The 18,589-nt window shown below is 41.4% G+C and overlaps 1 protein-coding gene and 1 long non-coding RNA gene across 2 annotated transcripts in view; one reads left to right on the top strand and one right to left on the bottom strand.

Annotated features, from left to right (window-relative positions):
• CLSTN2 (calsyntenin 2) overlaps positions 1 to 18,589 on the bottom strand; it is a 637,108-nt gene that overhangs the window by 49,790 nt on the left and 568,729 nt on the right. The window lies entirely within an intron of this gene.
• On the top strand, positions 9,296 to 12,458 carry LOC111526424. The gene is made up of 2 exons (XR_002726359.1): positions 9,296 to 11,421; positions 11,909 to 12,458. It is a non-coding gene; the product is annotated as an uncharacterized LOC111526424 (long non-coding RNA).

Below are 18,589 nucleotides of genomic sequence, written 5' to 3'. Positions count from 1 at the left end.
GAAACCCTACAAGCTGGAAGGGATTGGGGCCCTATCTGTAGCCTCCTTAAACAAAATAATTACAAGTCAAGAATACTGTATCCAGCAAAACTAAGCTTCATAAATGAAGGAAAGATACAGCCTTTTTCAGAACCCCCCCCAAAAAAACATTCTGAGAGAATTCACTACTACCAATCCAGCACTATAAGAACTGCTAAAAAGAGCTCTAAATCTTGAAACATAGTTTCCAAATACACTAAAATAGAACACCTTTAAAGCATAAATCTCACAGGATCTATAAAACAAAAAACTATGAAAAAAGCAAGGTATTCAGGCAACAAATGACAGAATGAATAGAATAGTATCTCACATATCAATACTGACATTGAATGTAAATAGCTTAAATGCTCCACTCAAAAAAATAGAGAATGGCAGAATGGATAAAAACTCACCAACCAAGTAGCTGCTGTCTTTAAGGAACTCACATAACACATAAGGACTCAACATAACTTAAGGTAGAGTGGTGGAAAAATATATACCATGCAAATCGTCACAATCAGGGAGCAGAAGTAGCTATTCTTATATCGGACAAAACAAACTTTACAGCAACAGAGTTAAAAAAGACAAACAAGAACATTATATAATGATAAAAGTACTTGTCCAACAAGGAAATATCACTATCATAAATATATATGCACCTAACACTGCAGCTTCGAAATTTATACAATTACTACTAGACCTAAGAAATGAAATAGACAATAATACATAATAGTGGGGGCTTTAATACTCTGACAGCTGCAGACATGTCCTCAAGGCAGAAAGTCAACAAAGAAACAATGTACTTAAACTATACCTTAGAACGAATGGACTTAACAGATATTTACAGAACATTCTACTCATCAGCACATGGAACATTTTCAAAGATAGACCATATGATAGGCCACAAAACAAGTCTCAATATATATTTAAAAAATTGAAATGATATCAAATACTCTCTCAGACCACAGTGAAATTGGAAATCAACTCCAAAAGGAACCCTCAAAACCATTCTAATACATATAAATTAAATAACCTGCTCCTGAATGGTTGTTGGGTAAACAATGAAATCAAGACGAAAATTAAATTTTTTTTTTTGAATTGAATAATAGTGATACAACCTATCGAAACCTCTTGGATACAGCAAAGGCAGTGCTAAAGGAAACTTCATCGCATTAAATGCCTACATCAATAAGTCTGAAAGAGCACAAATGGACAATCTAAGGTCACACCTCAAGGAACTAGGGAAACAAGAACAAACCAAACTGAGACCCAGCAGAAGAAAAGAAATAACAAAGATCAGAGTTGACTAAATGAAACTGAAACAAACAAAACAAACAAACAAACAAAAAATAAAAAAAACTAATGAAACCAAAAGCTGGTTCTTTGGGGAAAAAAATAAAACTGATAGACAATTAGCAAAATTGACCAAGAAAAGAAGAGAGAAACTTCATTAGAAATGAAACAGGATATATTATAACCAATACTACAGAAATACAAAAGATCATTCAAGGCTACTATGAACACCTTTATGTGCATAAACTAGGAAACCTAGAGGAGATGAATGAATTGCTGGAAGTATACAACACTCCTAGATTAAGCCAGGAAGAAATAGAAACTCTGAACAGACCAATAACAAGCAGCAAGATTTAAATGGTCATAAAAATAACTGCCAACAAAAAAAGTCCAGGACCAAATAGATTCATAGCTGAATTTTATCAGTTTTTTTTTTTTTTTTTTTTTTCTGAGATGGAGTCTTGCTCTGTTGCCCAGGCTGGAGGGCAGTGGCGGGATCTCGGCTCATGGCAAGCTCTGCCTCCCAGGTTCACGCCATTCTCCTGCCTCAGCCTCCCAAGTAGCTGGGACTACTGGTGCCCGCCACCACACCCAGCTAATTTTTTGTATTTTTTTTAGTAGAGACAGGGTTTCACTGTGTTAGCCAGGATGGTCTCGATCTCCTGACCTCGTGATCTGCCCACCTCAGCCTCGCAAAGTGCTGGGATTACAGGTGTGAGCCACTGCACCCAGCCCATACTTTCAAAGAATTAATACAAATCATCCTGAAACTATTCCAAAAGATAGAGAAAGAGGGAGTCCTCCCTAAATCATTCTATGAAGCTAGTATCACCCTAATATCTAAACCACCATACAATTCCACCTTACTCCTGCAAGAATGACCATAATAAAAATATTTAAAAAATTAGATGTTGGCATGGTGGCATGGATGTGGTGAAAAGAGAATACTTTTATACTGCTGGTGGGACTATAAACTAGTACAACCACTATGGAAAACAGTGTACTGATCCCTCAAGGAACTAAAAGTAGAACTACCATTTCTTCTAGCAATCCCACTACTGGGAATCTACCCAGAGGAAAATAAGTCATTATATGAAAAAGATACTTGACACACATGTTTATGGCAGCACAATTTGCAGTGGCAAAAATATGGAACCAGCCCAAATGCCCATCGATCAACGAGTGGATAAAGAAATTGTAGTATATGTATTTGTAGTATATGTATGAATACTCCTTAGCCATTAAAAGGAACAAAATAATGGCATTCACAGCAACCTGGATGGAATTGGAGACCATTATTCTAAGTGAAGTAACCCAGAAATGGAAAATCAAACATCATATGTTCTCACTCATGAGTGGGAGCTAAGCTATGAGGATGCACAGGCATAAGAATGACACAATGGACTTTGGGGTGTGAAGGGTGTGAGAAATAGAGTACATATTGGGTACAATGTATACTGCTTGGATGATGTGTGCACCAAAATCACAAAAATCAACACTAAAGAACTTACTCATGTAACCACCACCTGTTCTCCAAAAACCTAATGAAAAAAATATACAAAAATATAAAAAATTCAAAGTAAGAAAGAACCAAGATCAGAGTGAAACTGAAGGAGATAGTGACATGAAACACCCTTCAAAAAAAATAAATGAATCCAGCAACTGCCTTTTGAAAAAATTAATAGACTGCTAGCTTGACTAACAAGGAAAAAAAGAAGAATCAAATAGACACAATCAGAAATGATAAGTGGAATGTCATCACTGACCCCACAGAAATGCAAACAACCATCAGAGAATACTATAAATTCCAGCATGCACATAAACTAGATCCCAACACCAAACCAGGAAGAAATTGATCCCTGAATAGACCAATAACAAGTTCTGAAATTGAGGCGGTAATAAATAGCCTACCAACCAAAAAAAGCCCAGGCCCAGACAGATTTACATCTGAATTCTACCAGAGGTACAAAGAAGAGCTGGTACCATTCCTACTGAAACTATTCCAAACAATTGAAAAGAAGGGATTCCTGCCTAAGTCATTTTATGAGGCTGGCATCATCCTGATACCAAAATCTGGCAGAGACACAAAAAAAAAAAAAAAGCTTCAGGTCAATATCCTTGATGAACGTTGATGCAACAATTCTCAATAAAATACTGGCAGACTGAATACAACAGCACATCTAAAAGCTTATCCACCATGATAAACTTGGCTTCATCTCCAGGATGCAAGTTTGGTTCAACATATGCAAATTTAAAAATATGATTCATCACATAAACAGAACCAAAGACAAAAACTACATGATTATCGCAATAGAGGCAGAAAAGGCCTTTGATAAAATTTAACATCACTTCATGTTAAAAACTCTCAATAGAGATCGAGATCATCCTGGTTAACATGGTGAAACCCTGTCTCTACTAAAAAATACAAACAATTAGCCAGGCGTGGTGTGGGCACCTATAGTCCCAGCTACTCAGGAGGCTGAGGCAGGAGAATGGTGTGAACATGGGAGGCGGAGCTTGCAGTGAGCCGAGATCGTGCCACTGCACTCCAGCCTGGGCAACAAAGTGAGACTCTATCTCAAAAAAACAAAACAAAACAAACTCTCAATAAACTAGATATGGAAGGAACATACCTAAAAATGATAACAGCCATCTATGACAAACACACAGCCAATATCATACTGAATGGGTAAAAGCTGGACACATTCCCCTTGAAAACTGGCACAAGATAAGGATGCCCTTTCTCACCACTCTTATTCAACATCGTATTGGAAGTTTGGCCCAGGAAATCAAGCAAGAGAAAGAAAGAAAGGTATTTAGATAGAAAGAGAGGAAGTCAAGTTATCTTTGCTTGCAGATGACATGATCCTATATCTAGAAAATCCCACCATCTTAGCTCAAATGCATCTTAAGCTGATAAACAACTTCAGCAAAGTCTCAGGATACAAAATCAATGTGCAAAAATCACAAGCATTCCTATACACCAACAACAGGCAAACGGATAACCAAATCTTGAATGAATTCCCGTTTACAACTGCCACAAAAAATAATAAAATGCCTGGGAATACACCTAACAAGGGAAGTGAAGGACCTCTTCAAAGAGAATTACAAACCACTACTCAAGGAATTTAGAGATGACACAAACAAATGAAAAGACATTCCGTGATCATGAATAGGAAGAATCAATATCTTAAAAATGGGCATACTGCTGAAAGTAATTTGTAGATTAAATGATATTTCCATGAAACTACCATTGACATTCTTCATGGAATTAGATAAACGATTTTAAAATTTATATGGAAGCAAAAAGAGCCCAAATAGCCAAGGGAATCCTAAGAAAAAGAATAAAGCTGGAGGCATCACACTATCTGACTTCAAACTACACTACAAGACTATAGTAATCAAAACAGAATGGTGCTGGTAACCAAAACACACATAGACCAATGGAACAGAATAGAAAAGTCAGAAATAAGACCACACACCTACAACCATCTGATCTTTGACAAACCTGACAAAAACAAGCAATGGGGAAAGCATTCCCTATTTAATAAATCATGCTGGGAGAACTGGCTAGCCATATGCAGAAAACTGAAACTGGACTCCTTCCTTATACCATATGCAAAAATTAACTTAATATGAATTCAAGACTTAAATATAAAACTCAAAACTGTAAAAACCCTGGAGGAAAACCCAGGCAATACCATTCAGGACATAGGCATGAGCAAAGACTTCATGACGAAAACACCAAAAGCAATTGCAATGGAAGCAAAAATTGGCAAATGAGATCTAATTAAAGAGTTGCAGAGCAAAAGAAACTATGATCATAGTAAACAGAAAACCTACAGAATGGGAGAATATTTTTGTAATCTAACCATCTGACAAAGGTGTAATATCCAGAGCCTACAAGGAACTTAAGCAAACGTACAAGAAAAAAAAAATCACATTAAAAAGTGGGCAAAGGACATAAACAGGCACTTCTCAAAAGAAGGCATACCAACAGACACATGAAAAAATGCTCATCATCACTCGCCATCAGAGAAATGCAAATCAAAACCACAATGAGATACCATCTCACACCAGTTAGAATGGCAATCATTAAAAAATCAGGAAACAACAGGTGTTGGAGAGGATGTGGAGAAATAGGAACACTTTTACACTGTTGGTGGGATTGTAAACTAGTTCAACCATTATGGAAAACAGTATGGCAATTCCTCAAGGATCTAGAACTAGATAGATATGTACCATATGACCCAGCCATCCCACTACTGGGTATATACCCAAAGGATTATAAATTATTCTACTACAAAGACACATGCACACGTATGTTTATTGCGGCACTATTCACAATAGCAAAGACTTGGAATCAACCCAAATGTCCATCAGTGACAGACTGGATTAAGAAAATGTAGCACATATACACCATGGAATACTATGCAGCCATAAAAAACGATGAGTTTGCGTCCTTTGTAGGGACATGGATGCAGCTGGAAACCATCATTCTTAGCAAACTATCACAAGAAGAGAAAACCAAACACCGCATGTTCTCACTCATAGGTGGGAACTGAACCATGAGTTCACTTGGACTCGGGAAGGGGAACATCACACACTGGGGCCTATCATGGGGAGGGGGGACGGGGGAGGGATTGCATTGGGGAGTTATACCTGATATAAATGATGAATTGATGGGTGCTGACGAGTTGATGGGTGCAGCACACCAACATGGCACAAGTATACATATGTAACAAACCTGCACGTTATGCACATGTACCCTAGAACTTAAAGTATAATAAAAAAATAATAATAATAATAATAAAAAAGAAGGCATACTTGTGGCCAAGAAACACACACAAAAAGCTCAGCATCACTGATCATTAGAGAAATGCAAATCAAAACCACAAAGAGATACCATCTCACACCAGTCAGAATGGCTAATATTAAAAAGTCCAGAGGTGGGCGGGTCACAAGGTCAGGAGATAGTGACCATCCTGGCTAACATGATGAAACCCCGTCTCTACTAAAAATACAAAAAAAAAAAAAAAAAAAAAAAGAGCCGGGCGTGGTGGCAGGCACCTGGAGTCCCAGCTACTTGGGAGGCTGAGGCAGGAGAATGGCATGAACCCAGGAGGCAGAGCTTGCAGTGAGCCCAGATCGCACCACCGCACTCCATGCTGGGCGACAGACCAAGACTCTGTCTCAAAAAAACAAAAACAAAAACAAAAACAAAGAAAACAAAAAAACACTCCAGAAATGACAGATACTGGCACAGTTTGCAGAGTAAAAGAATGCTTTTACACTATTGGTGGAAGCGTAAATCAGTTCAACCATTGTGGAAGACAGTGTGGTGATTCCTTCAAAGATCTAGAGGCAGAAATACCATTTGACCCAGCAATTTCATTACTGCATATATACCCAAATGAATATGAATCATTTTATTATAAAGATACATACACATGTATGTTCACTGCAGCACTATTCACAATAGCAAAGATATGAAATCAATCTAAATTTCCATCAATGATAGACTGGATAAAGAAAATGTACATATATACCATGGAATGCTATGTAGCCACAAAAGGAATGAGATCATGTCCTTTGCAGTGACATGGATGAAGTTGGAAGCCGTTATCCTTAGGAAACTAACACAGGAACAAAAAACGAAACACCATATCTTCTCACTTCTAAGTGGGAGCTGAATGATGAGAGCACATAGACACACATGGTGGGGGGAACAGCACACACTGGGGCCTGTTGAAGGGGGTGGGATCAGGGGAGGGAGAACATCAGAAAGAAGAGCTAACAGACACTGAGCTTAATATCTAGGTGATGGGATGATCTGTGCAGCAAACCACCATGGCACATCTTTACATAGGTAACAAACCTGCACATCACGCACATGTACCCCTGAACTTTTATTTTAAGTTGAAGAAAAAAAAAAAGAGATTTTGGTTAGCACCCAGATCAACTTTATGCCAGGGCAAAGATGTTACTCTCATTTGCAAATCTATTCAAGATCTTCCCAGGAGGTTGCCTGCACTTCCAAACTGGCAGCAAGAAGTGCAGTGTGTTTTCACTGGAAGGTAATCATGACAGCTCAGAAAGCACCTGCTGGGCCTCCTGTCAAAAAGTGACAGCTGACTCAGGGTGCTGGAGTGCTAGGGAGCAGGAAACGTGAAAGGTAGCCTGTGTCAAAGAGACCACCCTCATTTGAAATTTGGTTGAGCAACATTTGGGCAAATCCCCAAAACAATCCTGAAAGACCATCGTTGTAATGTGTGTTTAGATCATGTAAATCAAGACTTGCTTTGCACGAGGATTTAACCTCATCGCTGGGGAAAGTAAGCACGTCTTTATTATGCACTGATGATGTACCTAGCACTCTAGCACCATGCTGTGATTTTTGCGTACATAATCAGCAGGGTTTTTTTTTTTTCTCTTTTTTTCTCACCACTGCCCTTAAGCAGCGTCAATCAGATCTCCCTTTCCACCCTTAGATGACACCTTGGCAGATCTGTTAGTGTCTCAAGTCACTGTTTTCATGTATGGATGATCCCTGACTTATAATTGTTCAACTTTACAATGGAGCAAAAACAATACATATTCAGTAGAAACTGTACTTTCAGTACTAACATAACCATTCTGTTTTTGACTTTCAATATAGTATTCAATAAATTACATGAGATACTTAACACTTTATTATAAAATGGAAGCTTTGTGTTAGATGGTTTGCCCAATTGGAGGCTAACGTAAGTGTTCTGAGCACGTGTAAGGTAGACTAGGCTAAGCTTTGATGTTCAGTAGCTTAAGTGTATTAAATTATCAATTTATGATATTTTCAACTTATGATGGGTTTATTGGAAAACAACTCCATTATAAGTTGAGGAGGATCTATATTAAAAAGTCCACTTCAGTTAGTCTCTTATCTAATTCAAAGCTTCTCCCCTTACCCAGCCTGGGGCTGATTTGCAAATTCCACAAACCCCCACAGAGGTAGGGCAGTGTTGATGTGAGAGCCAGAGGTTAGGGCAGAAAATCCACTCTCAACGAAGTGGGGGTTGTGCATTGCCTGTGCTGGCTCCTGCAGGAGCGGGACATGCCAGGAGGAGATGAGGCCCCCCATTCAGTATTGCTTGGGGAAATGTTCACCTCAGACCCTTTCAGGCTTCCTTTCCCCACTGAGATGCTGATTGTCTTGCAAGATAAACCATGAACAAAGGGGTCCAGAGTAAAAAATTCTTTGGAAAAGCTTCATTTAACAGTCCATCAGGCTTCTTTCAGCGGGATTCCTCAAAACAGGGGTTCTCAAAATGTGGTCTCTGAACCAGGGCATCAGGATCACCTGGGAACTTGCTATAAATTCAAACTCTCCAGCCTCATCTGAGACCAGTGGAATCAGAAACTCCAGTAGGGCTTGGCCATTTGTATTTCAATAAGCCCTCCAGGTAGTTTTGCTGTGGTTAACTTTGAGAACCTCTCAGAGACTATAATATGCTAAGGTGGAGAACAGACTAGACTGTTTATCAAATTTTTGGACCATATTTGTCCTCCTGCTAGGTACCTATGACTATCTCAGGGAACAAAAACTCCTAGATGACACATGCTGTGAAATTCACTCAATTCATTCACACGTATTTATTGAGTACCCACTATGTTCCAGGTACTTCCCAGGCACTGGGGATGTGACAGTGAACAAAACAGACTCTAGCCAGCCCCTTCCCACTTTCTAGCAAATGCCAGTCTCTCTCACCATTCTTCCTACCCCCATTTCAAAGCTTCCCTCCCTCTGCTGACGTATTTGTTCCTGCCTCTCATTTTGAGCATGAAGACTCCTCTTATCTGTGAGCCCCCCATCAAAAAAAAAAAAAAAGGGCAAAAAAGCAAAACCCTCTCTTAAGCCCGCCAAGCTTTCTTCCTGCTCCCAGGTTTTTGATTGCAGGACATGCCACAGAATTCATCTGAGGATATTTTCCTCATGAATTTCCTGAACCAGCTGACATCTGTCAGGGCCCTGGGCACAGATTCAGAGCTGCAGAGGCCCAGCCACAGCCTGTCCTTTGCGGGTTGTAAGTGCCCATGTACAGAGTGAGTTTAATATTTGAGCAGGCCACAAAGCACATCTTAAATCTGGCAATTAGGAAAGGGAATATTTCTTCTCATGTGTTCCCTCTCTGAACACAATAAACTGCACAAAGACTAACCAGATCGCTTGCCTCCAAATAGGAATTGTCTTCAAAGTGAGTCATTTTAGGATGGGGTTGAGGTCTCATCCTATGGGTTCTAACCCCTCCTGCAAAAGCCTCTGAGCTTCTCAAGGTAAGTATAAGGGATATGACAGCCATTCAACAATTAGTATTGCCAGATCAACTGACTGACTGCATGAATGAACAAATGATTGCATTAAGAGCTAGCAACCCTGGAAATGATTCTTGTAGAAAAGGAGAACACGAGGGTCCAGCTTGGAAACCAGAAATGTGTTCCTGGGGATAAGGCCATGTCTGTGCCAAATCCTTGGAATCTGAGCAAACTCAGCAGTGCCATCTGTCCAAGAAAAAGAGTTGAGAAGTCCCTGGCAGACACAGAGGGTTTTGGACAGAACATGAGGGCCTCATGGGGAGAAGGAAGAAGGGTACAAGTCATCAGATATGAGTAAGATAAGACTCTAGCTAGGGAGGGGCCAATGCATGTTGCACAGGTCTCCTCACTAGTCTCTGGCTTCCATGCACATTCTGGGGATAGCAGCACCTCTTTGGATTTCCACTGAAAGGTAGCGGCTTTGAAGTGAGTTGGCTCAGGGGAAATTTCAGCTCGATCCACTTACTTGGGATTGGAACTTGGGGCAAGTTTCTTAAACTTGCTGAGTGTAGTTTCTTCATCGATAAAATAGGTAGAAAACCTACCTTGCAGGAAGAATTGATTATTTAGTCAATAGGTATTTATTGGTACCAGGTCACACATTATGTTAGGTGCTGAATATAGAAAGTGGGCAAATATAGACATAGCTTTTCCCCTTAGGTGACAGAAAAACACTCATGTAAATAAATGTAACTTTATGTCTATAAGACATCCTATAAGTAGAGGTACAAGGTGTTGTACAAGTCCATAATAGAGATATTTTACCTAGTTTTGGAGATCAGAAAGTGCTGGTGAAGGAAAGGGTGAGGACAAATGTCAGAGCATTCAAGGCAGACAGAACAAGCAGAGGCAGCGCCCTGTGGCACAGAAGCAAAGGGTGGGTTTGTGCTACAGGGGTAGAGGGCAGGTGCCTTCTCCTACCCCTGCTCCTATTAGCACACTAGTGAGTCTACCTCACCCCAAACTGTGGGGATGCCCATTCCAACCTTGGAGGGAGGCTATACATAGCACAGTTCCATGCTGAGCCTGTGGAGCCCGACCCCTCAGATTCAAATTCTGATTTGATCATGTCCTGACTGCGTGATCTCAGGAGAGTTACATTTCCTGCCTGTGCCTCAGTTCTTTCAAAAACAGAAATGATAACAATGGTAACTACCTTGAGGGGTTGTGATGATTGAGTTAATACATGTAAAACACTTAGAACACTGGCTTACCTTGTAAGTGCTAAAAGGAGTAGGTGTTACTCCTGGCATTCCTTCTTTAACTCACGGCCCTAAGTTATAATACTTACATGGTTCCTGGCATGAGCCCTCTTCCCTCACTCTGCCCAGTCCAGGAAAAGGCTCTACCCCCAATGTTCCTCATCACCCCATCTGGACTAGTGTGATTGCAACCAGCCTGTACCATTCCCTGTCCATCCTGGTCCCTCACATACTCAAGACACACATGTCATTTTACATTTTCCAGTAGCCATATTAGAAAAGAAAAAATAAACAGGTGAATTTAATACTTTAGTCCAATATAGCCATTTATCACTTCAACATGTAATTAATATTAAAAATTATTATATTTTACATTGCTTTGGACTCTTTGCACTCCATCATGGATTTTACCCTAGCAGCACACCTCAGTTTGGACTACCACATTTCAAGTGCTTGACAGTCGCACGTGACTAATGGCTCTTCCATTGGTTAGCCAGCTCTGGACTCCTTGATCCACAAGGATAAGAACCACATCCACTTCCACACCTCCAGGTAGGAGGTAGGTGCACAAGAAATGTCGGTCACAAATAAGAACGTGGAGGGGGAGTGGATGGATGAATGGTGGTCATGTACTGCAGAGCCTCACCCGTCCTCCCAGGCTCTTACTCTGTTACTGGGCACAGAGCCTTTTAGCCACAAGGGGATCAAATCCTGGGTACCCGGTGCTAAATTACCATCCCAAAGAGAAGGTGAGGGGAGGGCTTGAAGGACTCTGGGGGTCCAGGGCAGCATCATAAGGAGGGGAGTGTGAAGAAAGAGAGGCAAGGGAAGATTCATGCTGTGTAAAGGAGAAAAAGAAATGGTCCTAGAGCACTCAGGCAAAGAGAAGAAAGAGCAGAAGGAGGGAGGCATCTCCTGACATGGCTTTACCCGCTTCTTAGGGACTTGCCAGGGGAAGCAAAGATTAATGAGAGGAATGAGAGAGAGAATACTTTCATGCAAAATGTTTCTTTCCATGCTGAATTTCTCCTTTCATTCTTTCCTAGGCAGATAAATAGCAGAGACTGATTACACGGAACTCTCTTCCCACCATGGATGCCGGTATTTGTGGGCAGCTGCAGAAGAGTAGGTGGGAGGATCTCCCAGATTATTAGGCCAGTTTTTCTGTGGCTCAGAGAGTGCCAGTGACTTGCTCAAGATAAAACAGCTTGTTAGTGGCAGGGATGGAGCCCAGAAATCCTGTTTTGCTGTCCTCAGGAATGTGTGTTCAAAAGAAGTTCTTGGCGAAGGTGAGAATAAATCGTAGGCTCTTTGAAGAGGACTCCAGTGTATTAAACAAATAGGTTGCTGAGATGCAGTTAACTACTCAGTAATGTATTTGAAGAAAATTAATTTTTCATTCTGCCTCAGAATATTGAGGCTGGCCATCCATAAATACAGCCTGTCTCTAGGAGAACAGAGGTGGAATCCTCCTTGCAAGTTTAAAAAAATAAAATAGTAATCTCAGTGGATATCTTAAGAGAAACATAATTATAATTTAGTTGACATATCTTATATCTCAGTGATGGTAAATAAGCCTTCCCTAAATAATTCAAATAATAAATGCTGCTCCTTTGGAGAAGTGAACTGATCTTGAATGGAATTGGGTGTTTCCACCTACAGAAAAACAGCACGTGCTGGCGAGAAAGCATATCCCACATCTCAGAGCTCACAGGGGACTGCCTCAGCTACTGGCTGTGTAAACCAGCAGCTCTATGGTAACGGGACTCTCCTTCAACCACGTGACTGCCTGTGTGTGTATCTGATTGCTCTGTGGGGGAGTGGCAGAGAAGAACAGTGTGCATTCATAATGGAGCCCCAGTACAGAACTTTCATCACAGGGGCTTCCCAAACCAATCTTGTTCTGGTGGAATTCAGAGCCACTGAATGAAATTAAAGGCCATCAGTTGGGTCATGCCGTGAACATCACATCATTGCTCTAGAAAAGACAAACCCATTCCAGCCACATCTAGATCACCTGCTCCCCTTGCATAATGATTTCTGCAGAAAGGCCAATTTGCATTTCACAGGGGCCTCAAGAGAAGGCTTGTCAACAGGCTTGGAATTCCACAGCCAAAAAAAAAAAAGGATACTTTCTTTGAACTACAGGTTAGTCTGTTAAGTTTGGGGGAATTTGTAGAAATACTTGAAGAACAGTTGCAGTTTTAAATCCATTAGGATATCTAAGATCTTTTAAGCACAGGTTGTTATGGATATTTGCCAAGCGGAATTTTCACTTGAGTTTTGGTCTCATATAAAGCTCTGGAAACTAATTGATTAAAATCCGGTAATACTCTTTCCCCTCCCAAACAAAATCAAAACAAATGCCATAAACACAAAAGCATCCCTCCTGCCACCTTTCTCTGGCTCTGGACAGAAGGTGGAATAGTCCTCATACTTTCATGCTAGGTTCTGATGAGTCACTCAGGATAGACTTTGTGAGTGCCAATAACAGGCAAAGCATGTGCTGGTTCCAAGCTTTGGTGTGATTGTGGATGTAAGAAAATGTGAATATAAATGACCTTCCATGTTTACTGAGATCAGTGTGGCTCGTTCTTCCTCATGACTTCCATCCAACCTGCACTGTTCAGGAACCAGATTATACAGTCTTAGAACAAGACTGGGAAGGCCTCAGAGTCCAGGACTCTGTTTCGGTCTTCTCTTGTTCCACCCTATGGCTCTCAAATGCAGGGCTAGGGGCATAAAAATGCTCAGAGTGTTCACTGCATTTGATGCCATTACTCGCTATGACAGAAAAAGCAGTGGTCAGAATAGTGGAGCACCACCTCTTATTTGGCATGAGAAAAATATTCCTTGAATCCTATATAATATTAGTAATTTCTAAGATGTTGTATGTGTTCAGAAAGTGCTATTTTTGCAAGGAGGACCCCTTGTTAAATAATGACAATAAAGGCTCTCATGAAAGAGTCCATAAACCTCATTCATTCATTCATCTGTTAACTAAATATGCACGGAGTCTGCCATGTATCAGGCGCCCTGCTCCACACAGAGAAAGCTAAGAAGAGCTGGAACCTCAGAACTGCCTGCAAAGCCTTGTAGGCTCCCTCTCTAGTGATCTGGCAGAAGTGGATGAGATGCTCAGACTGAAGACTATTTCAGAGGGCATTGATTCTTATGCCTGAGGTTCTAAGGGATTTTGTGGATTTATCTGCTAAGGGGCAGGCAGTTTTGAGAAGAGAAAGGGGAGGCTGAAGATGGCAGGCTCTCAAAGGTCCTCATCACCTGTAAATGTCTTTCCTGCAGCTCTTCCTGAGGGGTCCCCTTGGAAGCAGACCCCACCACTATGCCACATACTGTGGGTCCTAGGTCCTCATGTGAGGGTAAACTTCTACTTATAAACTAGGGGCTATAGCCGAATCATGAAAACTTCTTTTTTCTTCTATCTTCAACTCTTGGATAATAATTTTGTTCCTTTTAAGAAATTTTCTTAAAAAGTTGAATTTCCAACAACATCCTGGAGAGCTGGCACATGAAGGCCATTCCTATTGTGTTGTCAGGATAATGGCTCCCATATAGGTTCATGTCCTAATCTCTGAAACCTGTGAAGATGTTACAGTCATGCATCGCTTAGCAACAAGGACACATTCTAAGAAATGTGTCCTTCAGTTATGTCATGATTGTGGACCATCATAGAGTGCACTCACACAAACCTAGATGGCATAGCCCACTACACACCTAGGCTCTAGGATGCAGCCTATTGCTCCCAGGCTATGGACCTATACAGGATGTTACTGTACCAAATACTGTAGGCAGTTGTAACATGATAAGTATGTGTTTATTTAGACAAAAGTAAATATAAAAAATGTAAAATGGTGCTACAGTATTATAATCTCATGGGATTGCCTTCGTATATGCAGAAACGTAGTTATGTGGCACATGACTGTACTTAAGCAGCAAAAGGGACTTTTCAGAAGTGATTAAATGAAGAATCTTGAAATGGGGAGAGTATCCTGGACCATCTAGGTGGGTCCAGTGCCACACAAAGGTCCTCACAATTAAAGAGGGAGGCAGGAGAGTCAGATATGATGTGATGATGGAAGCAGAGGTTGAATAACGCAGTGGCTGACCTTAAAGATGAAAGGGGCTATGAGCCAAGGCATGTGGGTAGCCTCTGTAAACTAGAAAGTACAAGGAAACAGAAACTCCTCTAGAGCCTCCAGAAGGAGCACAGCCTTCCCAATACCTTGATTTTAGCCCCAGAGACCCATTTCAGACACCTGACTTCCAAAATTGTAAGATAATAAACTTGCGTTGAAGTCACTACACATGTGGTGCCTTGTACGGTTGCAATAGGAAACCACACACTAATCTTGCTCAACACACAATCCTTGCTTCTATATGCAAACTGATTTCCTCAATGTTCCCCTTTTATGCTAGACCTTGTGTATGCCACTTCTGCTCTGCTGTCTCATCTCCTTCCACTTCTCCCTAGCAGTCAGCTTTCCAAGGCCAGTTCCACACGCCACTCCACTGCGCCCCATCCCCTGCCCTGAAATTCTTCACAGATGCCAGGCACACTGTGCTCTGACTTCTGATTCTCAAGGTATTTTGAAGAGTGTTGATCAATATATGTAATTCACAAATACTTTAGACAAACAAAAAGCTCATCTTCCAAAAGGTGTTTAAAAGCGCTGGGCTCACCACACACAGGATAACCAAAGACCACCTCTGCTCAGTGGCTCCTGCATGCCTAAGCCTCCCCAAGCTGTTTAATAAGGGCTCAATTCCTGATTGCCTTCCCAGTGAACTGTGGGGCACAGGGGTCAGCAGTTGTCCTCTGTCTACCCTATATGCAAACAGGCCTGCATCCTTCACTGCTCAGCCCCACAAGGCTGTGTTCATTTGCTACAATTCTCTCCATTTAGAGGTGTAGAATTAGTTGACTTTCAGGTCAGACAGTGCTGAGCCTGAAAGATGTGCTCTTCTGATTCTCTGAAATATCTCCCTGGGGAAAGGACCACTTGGGAGAAGGTTCTCTCTCTTTTATTTTACCCTTCACCCACCACCATCTTAAGCACAGCCCGCTTTTATACATTTTGTGCCATACCCTGGGCTAAGATCTTTGCATGCATTGCCTATTCTCCCAACAATTCTTGGAGGTATAACTATTATTTTCTCCATTTTACAAATAGACTGAAGTATTCAGAGAGGTGGAGTAACGGGTCCAAGGTCACACAATGAGTCTGTGTCTACAGCCTTGCTGTTTGAACTGTGGGCCATCAACCATCAGCACAGGCATCCCTTGGAAGCTGGTTAGAAATGTAGAATCATAGACCTCACCCCAGACCTTCTGAATCTGAATCTTAACAAGATCTCCAGGCAATTAACACGCACATTAAAGTTTGAGAAGTTCTGCTCTAAGCCACTAAGCAGTACTATCAAGAAAGAAAGAAAGAAAAAGAAAACAATTATTTATTGGATGAGAATTTGGATAGTGTGTCCATGTAAGGATTCTTGTAAGTCAGATGGAACTAGACACTGTGGGAGGGGGAGGGCCTTGGGAGAAACAACTCAACTCTTACCAGCTATGGCTCAATTATATCATGTGATGAGAAAACCTGCTTTCTATGCTTATAAATTTTGCTAGAAAAAGTTCATGTAACTGACTCTGAAAAGCATGGAGCTCCCATTAACCCACTGTGGAGCCCTTACAGAGTTTGTCTGGGAGAGGAGCCGAGACCTCCTGAAGGATTTCATTTAAGCCCTAAGGATGCAGGGGTGTCCTTCCTTCCTGCATCCAGCCTTCAGGCTAGGCAGGAGAAACCTAGTTTGCAGGAGGACTGTATGAGGAGGAGAAAGCTGGTTTGCAGGAGGACTGTATGAGGAGGAGAAAGCTGGTTTGCAGGAAGACTGTATGAGGAGGAGAAAGCTGATTTGCAGGAGGACTGTATGAGGAGGAGAAAGCTGATTTGCAGGAGGACTGTATGAGGAGGAGAAAGCTGATTTGCAGGAGGACTGTATGAGGAGGAGAAAGCTAGTTTGCAGGAGGACCGTGTGAGGAGGAGAAAGCTGATTTGCAGGAGGACTGTATGAGGAGGAGAAAGCTGGTTTGCAGGAGGACTGTGTGAGGAGGAGAAAGCGGGTTTGCAGGAGGACCGTATGAGGAGGAGAAAGCTGATTTGCAGGAGGACTGTATGAGGAGGAGAAAGCTAGTTTGCAGGAGGACTGTATGAGGAGAAAACGAATTTGCAGGAGGACTGTATGAGCGAGAGAAAGCTAGTTTGCAGGAGGACTGTAGGAGCAGGAGAAAGCTAGTTTGCAGGAGGACTGTATGAGCAGGAGAAAGCGAGTTTGCAGGAGGACTGTAGGAGCAGGAGAAAGCTAGTTTGCAGGAGGACTGTATGAGCAGGAGAAAGCGAGTTTGCAGGAGGACTGTAGGAGCAGGAGAAAGCTAGTTTGCAGGAGGACTGTATGAGGAGGAGAAAGCGAGTTTGCAGAAGGACTGTATGAGCAGGAGAAAGCCAGTTTGCAGGAGGGCTGTATGAGAAGGTTATCCTTGTGTGGTGGCCATTAAAGCCAACAGCCTCCAAAGAGCATTAGAGTGACCAGGGCTGCTTTTGCAAACATCTGAACTGAATCTTTTTTAGCCCTTAGCCTAATGAGGAAGCAATGGAATTTCAGGAACTTAATTATTGGCAAGCTAGAAAGTATGCAGGAGAGAGAGAAACAGAACAAGAGCAAGCTGGGTGGAGGGAGAGAGTGACTGATTTGGGAATGAGGTACCTTGGGCACCATGTGTGTTAAGTGAAAGGCTGGCTCTCTCAGCAGCAAGATTCATACCATTAAACAGTGTCAGGGGTTCCTTCCCTTCACCTGAACACTCAACTAGAAGTGAGAGGAACAAAACTGGTACTCAATCATAATGATTTAAATTCTTTATGCCTGTTAATTGAGGTATTATTTATTTATTTATACTCACTTCATTTCTCAGATTTAGGGTTAATTTGTATTAATAGATTTTTAATAGCCATGGTTGATGGCAACAGTACTAATCATTTTCCATTAATACAATAATACTTTATTATTTTCAAAGTACTCCCACGATATTCCATTTTCTCCTCAGTCTCCCTGGGAGGACGAGTGGGTATAATATGCATTCTGCAAATGAAAAAAGTAAGGCCAGAGGAAGTACAATGATTTAATCAGAGGCAGCTTACGAGGTTGGGGGACTGGGGCCAGAGCCCAGCTGTCCCGAACTCTAGAAGGTATTTCTTCCTTGGCTGGCTTTTCCGGACAACGGAGCAAACATGAAAACCAAACCAACAATAAAAACACAACACTAATCAAACACAGGCAAAGAATAGACAGGTCCAACACTCAGATTCAGAAACATCCCAGTTTCTCGTCCTTTAGTATACTCCTTGTTTTACATTCATGACCGTAGAATCCTGCTTGAATGGTTTGCTTTGGTTCCATGATGGGATTGCTCATATCAGAAAGTTTGTCTTTCCCTCGCAGATATTCTGAATGCATTCCTAATTCTGAAGTCTTTCTTTCTTTCTGGGTCCTATGTGTTACCCAGATATTTTCTGGGTAACAATAAGGCTGTTTTTTGGATCAGCCTCTGACTGTCAAGTAAAGGAAATGCCTGAGTGTTACACCGAGTGGACAAAAGAAAAGATACTTGTTTCCAGAGGCCTCAAGGCTTACAAGCCGACTCTGAATTT

The sequence above is a fragment of the Piliocolobus tephrosceles genome, chromosome 2 (genome assembly GCF_002776525.5).
Source record: "Piliocolobus tephrosceles isolate RC106 chromosome 2, ASM277652v3, whole genome shotgun sequence".
Taxonomy (NCBI): Eukaryota; Metazoa; Chordata; class Mammalia; order Primates; family Cercopithecidae; genus Piliocolobus; species Piliocolobus tephrosceles.
The sequence above is the reverse complement of the archived record's forward strand: the minus strand, read 5'-3'. Positions and strand labels throughout refer to the sequence as shown.